At 38.0% G+C, this 13,312-nt stretch overlaps 1 protein-coding gene across 4 annotated transcripts in view; it reads right to left on the bottom strand.

Moving 5' to 3' along the window:
• The window catches only part of Gpatch2 (G-patch domain containing 2), a 155,970-nt gene that overhangs the window by 121,343 nt on the left and 21,315 nt on the right, over nt 1-13,312 (bottom strand). The window lies entirely within an intron of this gene.

The following is a 13,312-nucleotide window of genomic DNA, read 5'->3' as shown; positions in this document are numbered from 1 at the left end:
AAGGTGAGAGGTTATAGATTTTAACTTCCTCACTAGAAAATTGACTGAAAATAGATTTTCTAATTTACAATGAATCAAAAGAGAAAACATTAGACCATAGCAAAAATGGCACAAATGTATCAAAAGCCAAATGAATAAACATTTGAGGAGATTTATTATTAGAAATTGTAATAAATTTTGGAATGATGAATTGATTTTAGTTAAAAGGTATAACTGACAATTTATTGGGCGGGAAGATGCATTATTTTCCAATTGTTATCCATCTACAGTAAAACTGATTTGTGTCCTATTGTATTTTATGGAAAAGGAGAGTGCAACTTGCAGTGATTTAGATTAAATGTATTAATCATAACCAGGCACTGTGACCTATATATCTACTATTAAAGAAGATTTTTGACATTTAATTCTGTAGCAATATTTTGGCTCTGTACCACTCTTCCTAAATCCAATTCCTGCTACAGTTGGCAGATTTCTCCCTTTTAATTTTATGAGGCTGAAAGTAGCATTTAGCCACCCATGCGGTAAATAATGCAGGATTAGAAATATTTAGTGTTTTGTTTCCCTTTCAAGAGTGGTAATCCATCAAATCCAAAAATGTTCTCTAAAATTTTTCTATATTTTTGGCAATCTTTAATATATGGTATCATAAAAACTATAAAATTAAATAAAATGCATTACACAGAAGAGACGTGCTTTCCTGCGACAAGCTAGAAGAACGGGCAAAAGGGGCTGAGTCAGAAACGGGCAAGCTTTACTGGAAAATCAAACAAAACTTAAAAAATTGACATTCAAACACGACATTAGACTAGGAGCTTTTAATTTTATCCCTTCACGTAATGAATATTAATAAGTTTGCAAATATTTTCTGAATAATTTAACCATTTATTACCTATAAGCCATGTAGTACTGCAGAACTGTCAACTAAGTAGGAGAATAATTAACAAACATTTAGATGCTCTCCAGATGTGACTTACAGATCTATAAACACTACAAATAAATCTTAAACTTAATACATCAATGCATTAAATTTATTGTTTTTTAAGTGAAATGTAAGGATAAATTATTCGTGCTTCCTTATAGAAGCTAGCATTTCCAACTAAGATTTTTATGCTTAATATATAAGCTTAAAAATTATGAAAACCCACAATTTAAAAAGTATATTATTAAGCCAAAAAGTAAGCACAACAGACTTTAAACGAATCCAAATTCCAACTTTCAAATCTGAATTCACAGAAAATGATAATTTTGGTTATTAATGAATCAAATTATTATAATAATCACCCCAGAACTGCACATGGTACTTTGAGATATATCAAAGTAATAAAATAACCTGTCAAATGAGTAATTATCTACATTTAATCTATATATAAAGCAAATGGCCCAGAAATGAGTAAAGTCTGTAATTCACTCAAGACACTGGGATGCCATATATTCATGGTTAGAACATCTAATTTCTTCATACATATTCATGTCTTAATTCACTTTTAATGAAATTCATAATTACAAATTATTGTGAAAACAAGTTCATATTCTCATAGTGATGAAATAAAATCAACAATTACCTACCAGAAATGAGATAATTTAAAGAGTGTAAGTGTGCATACGAAGAATCTACCTTTACTTTTTCCATACATAATTTCTGCAGTGTCCTTCTTGTCCTTCACTGTGCTACACTGGGAAACAGGAGTTAAATGAAGAGAGAAACTGGAGGAAAGGAAACCCCCATTGGTGAGGCAACTTGCATCTTTAAGGGTATTCCAATGCAAAGTAAAGGCATCTCAATAGGGGACACACATCTTGAGAATTAGTCAAGGAGAAACAGTGACAACACTGTACCCCAAGGAAGAATGAGGATGGGTGAGTGGAGCAGACAATGGATTCTAGAAGCTGGGCAGTCACTAGAGGCTTCTGCTCTGGCTGTGTGTTCTTGTGTTTTAATCGGTTGTTTGGTTGGTTGGGTGGTGTTATGAGAGGTGGTATCACCGAGCCTGGGCTAGCCATAAACTCCTGCTGACTTAGTCTTACAAGTAAGTGGTAGAATTATGGGAGTCCATCCACACAATCACTGCAATAATATTCGGAAATGTTATAAAGAAAAAAATTAGTCAAAGGTGAAGAGGTCAAATAATGCTAAGCATTCGGGAGGCAAAGACAGGGTTTCTCTGTGTAGCTTTGGAGCCTGTCCTGGAACTAGTACTGTAGACCAGGCTGGCCTCGAACTCACAGAGATTTGCCTGTCTTGAAAAATAAACAAACGAAATAAACATGTATTTACCACTGGGCAGTGGTGGTATACACCTTTAATCCCAGCACTTAGGAGGCAGAGGCAGGTGAATCTCTGTGAGTGAAGCCAAATTATTTATTTCTATTAAATTTGCAACAATTTCAAAAGATAAATTAAGCATTCAACAATAAACACAGTGATCACGCAATTAATATTACTGAGGTTTTCTCCCAAAGCCTAACTAAGAGGCCAAAACAGTTTAACTACACAAGGACAAAAAGAACATAAAAGAAAACACCATCAAAGATGGAAAATCAAAAGCTGTGAGGCTGCTGTTAGGCTTTGCCTGCAAAAGCATGGCAAGAAAGCGGCAGTCAGAAGCAAGTCAGTGAAGTGCCAGACCTAAGGCAGGCCTGGGAACTGGAGGTGCAGCGGGACATAAACAGGTGCCAGTGTGATGGCCGATTTTCCTGTTTATGTATGTCTGTGCAGTAATCAGTGCCTGCTGCCCACAGAGGACATCAGATCCCCGCAGATGCACACTATGTGGGTGCTGGGGATCAAATCTGAGCTCTCCAGAAGACACACAAGTGGTCTTAACCACCAAGCCATCTCTCCAGGCCTGTAACATCTGATTTTAAATGCTGAATCTGAATCCTACTCCTTAGCCCACACACATCAGCACTGCTACCCTATATCTCAACACAAGTTCAAAGTTTATCACATGAAAATTCAAATTAGAAAGAAACTATTCCTCCAGACCTCCCAGTAGTGAAGAGTCAGTGGAAGTCTGCACACAGACTGCTCTCTACAGCGAGTGGACTTGAGGCCATCCTTTTCCCTCCGACCTAAGGGGAAACCCTACAGGATCTCCCAGTCACACAGACAACAAGCATGTCATCCTTCACAAGGCACTCAACTTGTTAGCACAGGCACAAATAGAATCTTCTATGTCATTTGTTATGGAATGCATGCATGATCACCTGGATTATAAACACTGAAAAACTTTAGAGACAAGTATTTGTCAGAAATTTGATGTTACAATCACATTGGCATCCTAACTAGATAAAGATAGAAAACATCCTTAAAACTCCAGACAGACACAGTCGATCACTATGAATACTGAAAGAATGTTAAGCACAAGCTGTGCTGAGAAGTGGACTGTCATTGGGTGTACCAGACAATGAGGGATATAATACCAAAGCAGGCAGATGGTAAATAGTATAAAACCATAGGTTATCCATGGATGACTGGGTAAAAAGACAGGAAGAGATGAAGAGCTGAGGGTGCCATTTCAGAGGAAAGTTTTGAAGAAAGGGCAGAGTTTGAGCTATCCCTCCAAGTGTATGAACCAACAGGAAGAGTGTGAACAACAACTGATATGTTTGAATATGGGAAAGGCTGAGCAGGGCAGGGTTTCAAAAGTCCATGATTATTAGGAAAGGACAGAACTGTCAAAGATCACAGGCAAGCAGTGAAAGAGAAAGAAAAAAAATATTATAAAGGCAATGAAAGTTGTTTTGTCTTTTTAGACTGGGAAGAGAGCCTAGGATGTTTTATAAATGCTTACTTGGAGTTATAGGTGATAAGGATTAGAAGCCAGAAAAACCACAAGACCAGGGAAACTAATGTTCTACTAATATAAGAGAACAAGAAAATAGCATGAGTGTTAGGAGGGGAGATTGGAGAGAAGAGGCAGCTGTGCCTGATGGAAGTGCACAGTCCATTAGGTGAAGAAAGATAAAGCGCAAAAGAAACATCTCTTTCTCCCTTCTCAGATTAATTTATGCTGATCAAATGTAGGTACCTGAGGACAGAAATTACATGCCTAATTGATTATACCTAACCTAAACTACTGCAAAGTAAAAATACCAAAAGCTTTCATTATGTCCACAATTGAATCAAAGAATGTGTGGCTAAAGTCACAAGCCAGATGGAACTTGTTTCTAAATCAGATATAACATATTTACTAATATGACAATTGATAAGAAGCATTAAAATATTTTTTGTGGCCGTGTAGGCATGCCTTTAATCCCAGCACTCTGGAAGCAGAGGCGGGAAGATGATCTGTGAGTTTGAGACCAGCTTAGTCTACAGAGCTAGTTCTAGGACAGCCAAGACTATACACAAACAAACTCTGTCTTGAAACACTCCCCCTCGAAAAAAAAAAGTAGTATTTTTGTGAATCAGAAAGTAAGAAGAGCTTCAGGGCTGGATTCACACCTGCTAAGAGACTGAGACAGGATGATCCTGAGGCTAGTTTAGGTAGTTTAATGAGAACCTGTCTCAAAATTAGGAAAAAAAAAAATCGAGGAAAGCTAGAAATGTAGCTAATTGGCAGAATGTTTGCTTGACATGAAGGACGTCAGGTTCAATCCCCAGTAGTAAGGTAGAAAAGAGACAAGCTTATCAGAAATAAATGAAAATGAAATTAAATAATATATTAATCTTTAAGTTTAAGAACTAGTATTTGGCCTAAATATTACAAATTCAAGCTAATATGAAATTCTTAACAATCCATTGCATATTTTAAATACAATTATAATATATTGTAACTAACAGATAAACACAGCCCTACAGGGTTTAGTGTTCCACTGATCTGAAGTACTTTCACAGTAAACCAACCCCAAGCAATTTCCTGATCCACACATGAAACTCTACAAGGAAGGCACTACACTTTTTAACAGTAAAAAAAAAAATCATTCAACTTCCAGTTTATTTCATAAGTATTGGGACAATTATACAACAATTTATTGAACAACAGAAACAATACAAGTTTTGTTGGCTTAAAACTGAGGTATACAGTTGGACCCTATCTCTGTCATTGGAATTCGATCCCTTAGATGGCAGGCCAGCAAATACTGCCAGGCACACATTAGCTCAACAGCACAAGGAAACCTTTCCATCTAAATAATTTCTTCATGAATCCTCAGTTTTGCAAATTGACCTTCAGTTGGAGGATTTATAGGTGATTTCAGTACCCAGAAAAGCTTATTAAACATTATTTGGAAGTGTTCTACCCATCACTGATTTTCGAACTTTTCTGATAGTATGTGTCTGACATATCTAAAGGCAAATTAGAAAACTGACTTTTATAGACCATCAAAATAATTTTATCAGCAACATAAAAGGCAGGAAATCAGAGTTGAACCAGAGTTTACTTGGAAAAAGTAAAATGTATGCATTTCTATCTTCCTGATATTAGTTTTAAAAAGAAAGAAAATAATAGGAACTCTGGCAATGTCACTACTACTGCAAAAGGCAACCAGCAAAAGGTCTGAACAGGAATGTCCATCTATAGAATCACATGGTCACTAATCAGCAGCAATGAGTCCTTTTACATTAAGAAAGAGGGTAACCCCAGTTGGTCTGGATGAACCTGGCTTTACACCCTCCATGACGCACCTGCTTCTGCTTTTGAAACTTCAAGATTAGAGATGTGTGTTCCCATACTGAACCTTAATTTCTTAAAAGCATACAGGAGTATTTAGAACATATTTCAAAGGTTTTTTAGGATAAAAAGTAGAAATAGTGTTTAGCTACCTAGACTCTAAATGTATTTCAAGGCTCAAACATAGCCAGTCATGGTAGATAATGTATATAACCATAGTACTCTGAATTCTGAGGAAGGAGGATCAACCAGAGGACAGCCCAGCACTACAGACAGTTCACGCCAGCCTGAGACACACGAAGGATCTACATAGAGATCAGTGTCTTAAAGATTCATCAGGAGTCAGTCCAAGAGCACAGGGTCTGAAGATGTGTGTTGGTGACATAGCCCTTGAAAGGTGGATGTCAATCTTGGCTACACAGCAAGTGCAAAACTAGCTTGGCCTACGTGAGTATATGTTTCAAAAACAAATAAAAGTCCATAGATATATAAAAAGTATTAATCTGAAGCCATCTTGAGAACAGTGACCTAGAACTTTGTACCGCTGTAATACAATTTGCTTTTTAAATGTAGAAGGTGTGGTATGCAAGTCTTTATAGGGCAGAAGCAAACATAAGTGCTTACACAGTAACTTTGATGTAATCAATGTGATTAGACATAAACAGGACAGCATAAGTTCATATAAAGTTACCACTTAAAAAAACTTCTTGATCATAACCCAACTTGCCAAATGAACTGGTGTGAAGAATGTACACGCTTATCTCCCCCCAGCAGCGGTGAGTGTAAGAGTGGCCTAACAAAGCTACTGGATGGATTCAGGCAGAGAAGTATTCTATCCTACAAATTTTACTCAATAGCCTTCATTTCCTTCATATCCTGCTGCCTTTCTAATTGGTCCCCTATGGCTACTTTTATCTGCTTACTTGTCCCCACCAAGATTACTTTTATTCATTAAAACATAAGCTGCAGGTGACCATGTCACTCTCGTACACAGCTGCAGGAAGCAAGGCCTAGAAGGACACACAGTAATCTAGCTGGAGGCAATACTGACCACTCTTTGTGGAATACATACTTGTTACACAGTAAGACACAAGATTCAAATGCTAAGTTAAGGTTCAGTCCATCCTCTGGTGCACACCTAATGGAGGAATAGGATGGAATTTATACGTGTAATCTCAGCTCATAACTACATAATGCATTTTCTATGACTATCAGTATGGCCAGGAATGACATAGCTTCCTAAGGCTGCTATAGAGTATGATCTAATTCCTGCCCATATTTTCAACTAAACTGTTTTGTTATAAACCCCTCCATATCTATCTAATCAATCTAGCTATTCTATGATGTGCTATACCCAAACCCTTATTATGCCTTCATGCCTACCATGAATGACTTGATGAACTCTAACCCATCCGTCAGGTTTCAGCTAAAGCATCTTGTTTTCTATAGAGATTGTCCCAGAATTTTACAAAGTAGTGTCAAAAGAAGAGAGGAAACATAAGAGATAGAGATTTCATGGAAGTTGAACAAATACAGTAATGTGATTGGAGAACGGATAAGTTTCCTTGAAGGGAAAGAGAAGAGTAAATTAACATGGAGAGCAGGAAAATTGACCACGCGCTCTAGATCTGGGCACCATTACAGATGGGCAGCAAAGTACAGGGAGCCCATTATGGATCCAACGGGAGTCATAAACACTTTATGACTACTACAGCATACCATGACTGTGGCTGCCAACCTAGACAGTGATGACTGATGAGGATATCAACAGAACTCACACTTGGATATGTTAAACAGAAATGAAGACTACTTTAGGAAGAGAATTTATTTATATTTATTAGCAACATGACAGCAATATAAAGAAACTTCCAAATCATTTTAATTTTGGTTTACCAAAAGGAAAACAGTTTAAGATGTAAACACAAACCTATAGCATAGGAATGTTAATCATATTAATTTAAATATATAAACAATACACAGAAAGTATCTAGCACACAGTAAGGGTTGTAACGTGTGTTTCACAGTGTACATTTACACCATTTGCAAGATCCTAAATTCCAACAGACGAGTCTACACCTCTACTAGGTCATCAGAGCGGAAAGCACAAATATTTTAATCTATGGAAAATATACACATCTTGTATCATCAAAATATCATGATTGATTATCTGTACATATGTCTTTTAAGAAGCTTTTAAGAATATGGAGAACACCAGCATTCGAATGCAGATATGTGAATAAGTGAATATAGTACTATACACTATTAAACATATGTATGCTTCACATTGAATAAAATATAATCCAAGAATATCAGGATTAATATTGATCCTACCTGATGATATGGAGTGTTAAGGAATTTACATTTTAATTATCAACTGTTATTAAATTTTAAAATACAAAACATACAGTAACATCAAAATAAAAAATTTAAAGCAAACAGACACTATTATATTTCTTCTAAGAAATATTACCATTTTATTAACTTGTACTTTTCTATAATACATAGCCAATTTTATTTCAATTTTCTAAGATGAAAATATCTTAAAATCTAGATCTCAAACTGATACTGAGAAGAAAATGAAATTAAAACATAATCAACATACTTAGAATAAAATTTTCTAAAACATACATTCTCCAAAGTCTATAAAAATGTTCTAGGAATACAAATTTCCAAGCAGAAAGCTAATAATAAAGGGTCCAGCTGCTGAATTCCAGTAACAAAAGCTTGAATAATAGTCACCATAAAATCAAAATACAGTTACAGACACAGGCTGTGCGTAATTTTACGTCATTTTAGATTTATTTTCTGTCATAAACTCTTTTCGCTTTGACTAGTCTGAGAAAATAGGTTATTTAAATCCCTTATTCAAACCAATCCATTTTAAATGAGCCTTCTCAGTAAAAGGTTATAGAGAGCTTAAATACCCTCCTACTCTAACAGCACCACAAACACTGCACAGGACATCCAAGAGTTCAATGCAGTAAGATGGTCACTGTCAACATCATTTGAGGCACCTACAACAGTTTTTCATGGAGTCCTGGAGCAAGAACACCTCCTGTGCTCTGGGTGACACGAGGTATTGTCAGCATGAGCAGTGTGGCACGGCAACCCCAGTCTTGTTCATATACTTAAACTTGAAATTGTAAACATCAGGAAATCAACTAAATCAGATTCTTTTAGATTCTTTTTTTTCTTGGCAAAAACAAAAAAACAAAAAAAAACACCACCAGTATTTTACACGTCTTGTAATCACATGAGAACTGGTCTTCAAGCAACTGTCAACATGTTAAGCAGTCTTACGTAATTAACGGTTTTCAAACGCTATGTGTAAAATGAGTCTTGTCCCACAATCTTTCAGCAGTCAGAATAATCTGAGTAACTTTAGTGGATATTATACCTGTTGATGAATCACTAGTTCAAAACAAAATAAGAACAGAATTTAAATATCTCTCAGCCTCAGAAAGCACAGGTTAATTGGAATACTCAAGGTAGGATATTCTGAGCCAGATGTAGTGGTGTACACCTTTAATCCCAGCACTAGGAAGAGGCAAGTGATCTGTGAGTTCAAAGCCAGTCTGGCCTGCACATGACAACCAGAGCTAGCAAGTGAGATCCTGTCAAAAAACAGTAGTACATCCTGGTTAAGTGGAAAGCCTCCTTGTATTAAGGTTCCTCGAATTCCTGCTGTAAAAATCGTCTCTTCAAACTTGATTCCAGTATCGTTACTGTGTTACCATTCTGAACTGTATTTAATGAGTGCAGTCTAAAAATGACAGGGATTCAAGCTTTATCTCCTGGGTTATGACCCTAGGACATTTCATGGAAGTAACAATGCTCTAAAATTAGGTAATAAACGGTTGGCTAGCAGGGTACCAATAAATTGGAGTTTAAACCATACAACAGTAGTGATTCTCTCTTGCTTTTTTGAAACAGGGTCTCATATAGTACAGGCTGACTTCAATTTTGCTTTATTACCAAGGATGATCTTTAAGGCCTGGTTCTCTGGCCTCCACCTCTCAAGTGCTGGCATTACTAGTATTTACCTCCATGCCTGCGAGGAATTCTTATCAACAGTAGATGCTCAGGCTTGTGATCTCACATTTACATGGGCACAACTCCTTTTTTTAAAAATCACTTTTTTCAATTTTAAGATTTAAGAACTTGTTAACCAAAATTCATCCAGAACAATTCTTCAGACTATATTAAAGACAAAAGTCAAATCAAAGATAAACAAGATACAAAAGAAGCCTGAAGGCATATAAAATAAACTACTCTATTAAGGTAATGTCAAATCATATGTAAAACATATATCAAAAAGTTTAAGGTTACATTCTACACTTGGGTTCATGCTAAAAATTTTAAGTTCTGTTACCAACTATCTTCAACAACTATCACTTATTATAGACCATGTGGCAAAGTCAGACCTAAGCCTATACATGTACTCTATCTAACCTCATTTAAGCCCAACAGCACTTCTATAAAGAAAATAGTGTCTGTATTTCACAAAAGAAACTGAGGTTCACAATGTCTGTCTAAGTAATACTAAGAACCAACCACAGTGAACTCACGAATACATGACTTCAAGGTCTACAATACTCTACAGGAGTGGTTCTCAACCTTCCTAATGCTGCAGCCCTTTAATACAGTTCCTCATGTGTAGTGACCCCAACCATAAAATTCTTTCATTGCTACTTTATTACACTGTACTTTTGCTACTGTCATGCATCATAATGTACATATCTGATATGCAGGATATCTGGTCTGTGACCCCGTGGAAGTCGCAGCCCAGAGGTCGGGACCACTGCTCTACACTACTACTGCTTCCCACAGAATCCTCCTTGCAGATTCCAAATATGAAAGATGATCTACCAGCTAAAATTTATTTGCAACCTGAAAGCCAACACTCAGAACTTTTGCAGATATTCATGGGTGTGTGCAGAGCAGTGAAAATCTGAGCTGCCTTCCAACAAGCACTCGCAGGAGAGAAGAACAAGGTCAGCCTCCTTCCTGCAGCGGACACCGGAAACAAGGCCATTAGTGTCATCTACTGAGGACTGGCTTATTGAATTTTTGTGCTTTTTCTAGTGATTTTACTGCTTTCAGTGGCCCCACATTCAGGCTGAATGTGGAGTGCGTCATTGTTACTAAGCATGAGAAGGCCACAGTAAGCCTTATGTAGAAAATGCATGTGAGAGAAGCTTTGTTTAGGCTTTGGTGATGGTGCTATTACCCATAAGCTAATCAACTACACACAGTAAATAGCTTTAAACACAAACCCACACAACATTGTTCCGTCAGCTGATGGAACATGAGGACCTAAGAGCCACACAGAACCCAAACCTGACTTTGCTGTAGGAGCAATGGCTTCTGATTCCTTAAATGAGTACAGTGACTTCACTGAACACGCCTGTGAGGAATAAGAAGAACTGAGATTGCCCCAAACTTTAGTTATTTCCCACTGCCATTTCCTCCACATGCATTCTATCATTGTATGCATGTAGGTGTTATATCACTGTATGCATGGAGGTGCTATTGTATGCATGCAGGTGTTCTATCACTGTATGCATGTAGGTGCCAGTGTATGCATGTAGGTGTTCTATCACTGTATGCATGGAGGTGCTATTGTATGCATGCAGGTGTTCTATCACTGTATGCATGCAGGTGTTCTATCATTGTATGCATGTAGGTGCTAGTGTGTGCACGCAGATGTTCTATCACTGTATGCATGTAGGTGCTAGTGTATGCATGCAGATGTTCTATCACTGTATGCATGTAGGTGCTAGTGTGTGCATGTAGGTGTTCTATCACTGTATGCATGTAGGTGCTAGTGTATGCATGCAGGTGTTCTATCACTGTATGCATGTAGGGGCCAGTGTATGCATGCAGGTGTTCTATCATTGTATGCATGTAGGTGCTAGTGTGTGCATGCAGATGTTCTATCACTGTATGCATGTAGGTGCTAGTGTATGCATGCAGGTGTTCTATCACTGTATGCATGTAGGTGCTAGTGTGTGCATGTAGGTGTTCTATCACTGTATGCATGTAGGTGCTAGTGTATGCATGCAGGTGTTCTATCACTGTATGCATGTAGGTGCCAGTGTATGCATGTAGGTGTTCTATCACTGTATGCATGGAGGTGCTAGTGTATGCATGCAGGTGTTCTATCACTGTATGCATGTAGGTGCTAGTGTGTGCATGTAGGTGTTCTATCACTGTATGCATGTAGGTGCTAGTGTATGCATGCAGGTGTTCTATCACTGTATGCATGTAGGGGCCAGTGTATGCATGCAGGTGTTCTATCATTGTATGCATGTAGGTGCTAGTGTGTGCATGCAGATGTTCTATCACTGTATGCATGTAGGTGCTAGTGTATGCATGCAGGTGTTCTATCACTGTATGCATGTAGGTGCTAGTGTGTGCATGTAGGTGTTCTATCACTGTATGCATGTAGGTGCTAGTGTATGCATGCAGGTGTTCTATCACTGTATGCATGTAGGTGCTAGTGTATGCATGCAGGTGTTCTATCACTGTATGCATGGAGGTGCTATTGTATGCATGCAGGTGTTCTATCACTGTATGCATGGAGGTGTTCTATCACTGTATGCATGGAGGTGCTATTGTATGCATGCAGGTGTTCTATCACTGTATGCATGGAGGTGCTATTGTATGCATGCAGGTGTTCTATCACTGTATGCATGCAGGTGTTCTATCACTGTATGCATGTAGGTGCTATTGTATGCATGTAGGTGTTCTATCACTGTATGCATGCAGGTGTTCTATCACTGTATGCACGGAGGTGCTATTGTATGCATGCAGGTGTTCTATCACTGTATGCATGCAGGTGCTAGTGTATGCATGTAGGTGTTCTATCACTGTATGCATGCAGGTGTTCTATCACTGTATGCACGGAGGTGCTATTGTATGCATGCAGGTGTTCTATCACTGTATGCATGCAGGTGTTCTATCACTGTATGCACGGAGGTGCTATTGTATGCATGCAGGTGTTCTATCACTGTATGCATGCAGGTGTTCTATCACTGTATGCACGGAGGTGCTATTGTATGCATGCAGGTGTTCTATCACTGTATGCATGCAGGTGTTCTATCACTGTATGCACGGAGGTGCTAGTGTATGCATGTAGATGTTCTATCACTGTATGCACGGAGGTGCTATTGTATGCATGCAGGTGTTCTATCACTGTATGCATGTAGGTGTTCTATCACTGTATGCATGGAGGTGCTAGTGTATGCATGTAGGTGTTCTATCACTGTATGCATGGAGGTGCTAGTGTATGCATGTAGATGTTCTATCACTGTATGCATGGAGGTGCTAGTGTACGCATGTAGGTGTTCTATCACTGTATGCATGCAGGTGTTCTATCACTGTATGCACGGAGGTGCTAGTGTATGCATGTAGATGTTCGATCACTGTATGCATGGAGGTGCTAGTGTACGCATGTAGGTGTTCTATCACTGTATGCATGGAGGTGCTAGTGTATGCATGTAGATGTTCTATCACTGTATGCATGGAGGTGCTAGTGTATGCATGTAGATGTTCTATCACTGTATGCATGTAGGTGCTAGTGTATGCATGTAGATGTTCTATCACTGTATGCATGGAGGTGCTAGTGTATGCATGTAGATGTTCTATCACTGTATGCATGTAGGTGCTAGTGTATGCATGCAGGTGTTCTATCA

Source organism: Microtus pennsylvanicus, chromosome 10 (genome assembly GCF_037038515.1).
Source record: "Microtus pennsylvanicus isolate mMicPen1 chromosome 10, mMicPen1.hap1, whole genome shotgun sequence".
Taxonomy (NCBI): Eukaryota; Metazoa; Chordata; class Mammalia; order Rodentia; family Cricetidae; genus Microtus; species Microtus pennsylvanicus.
The sequence above is the reverse complement of the archived record's forward strand: the minus strand, read 5'-3'. Positions and strand labels throughout refer to the sequence as shown.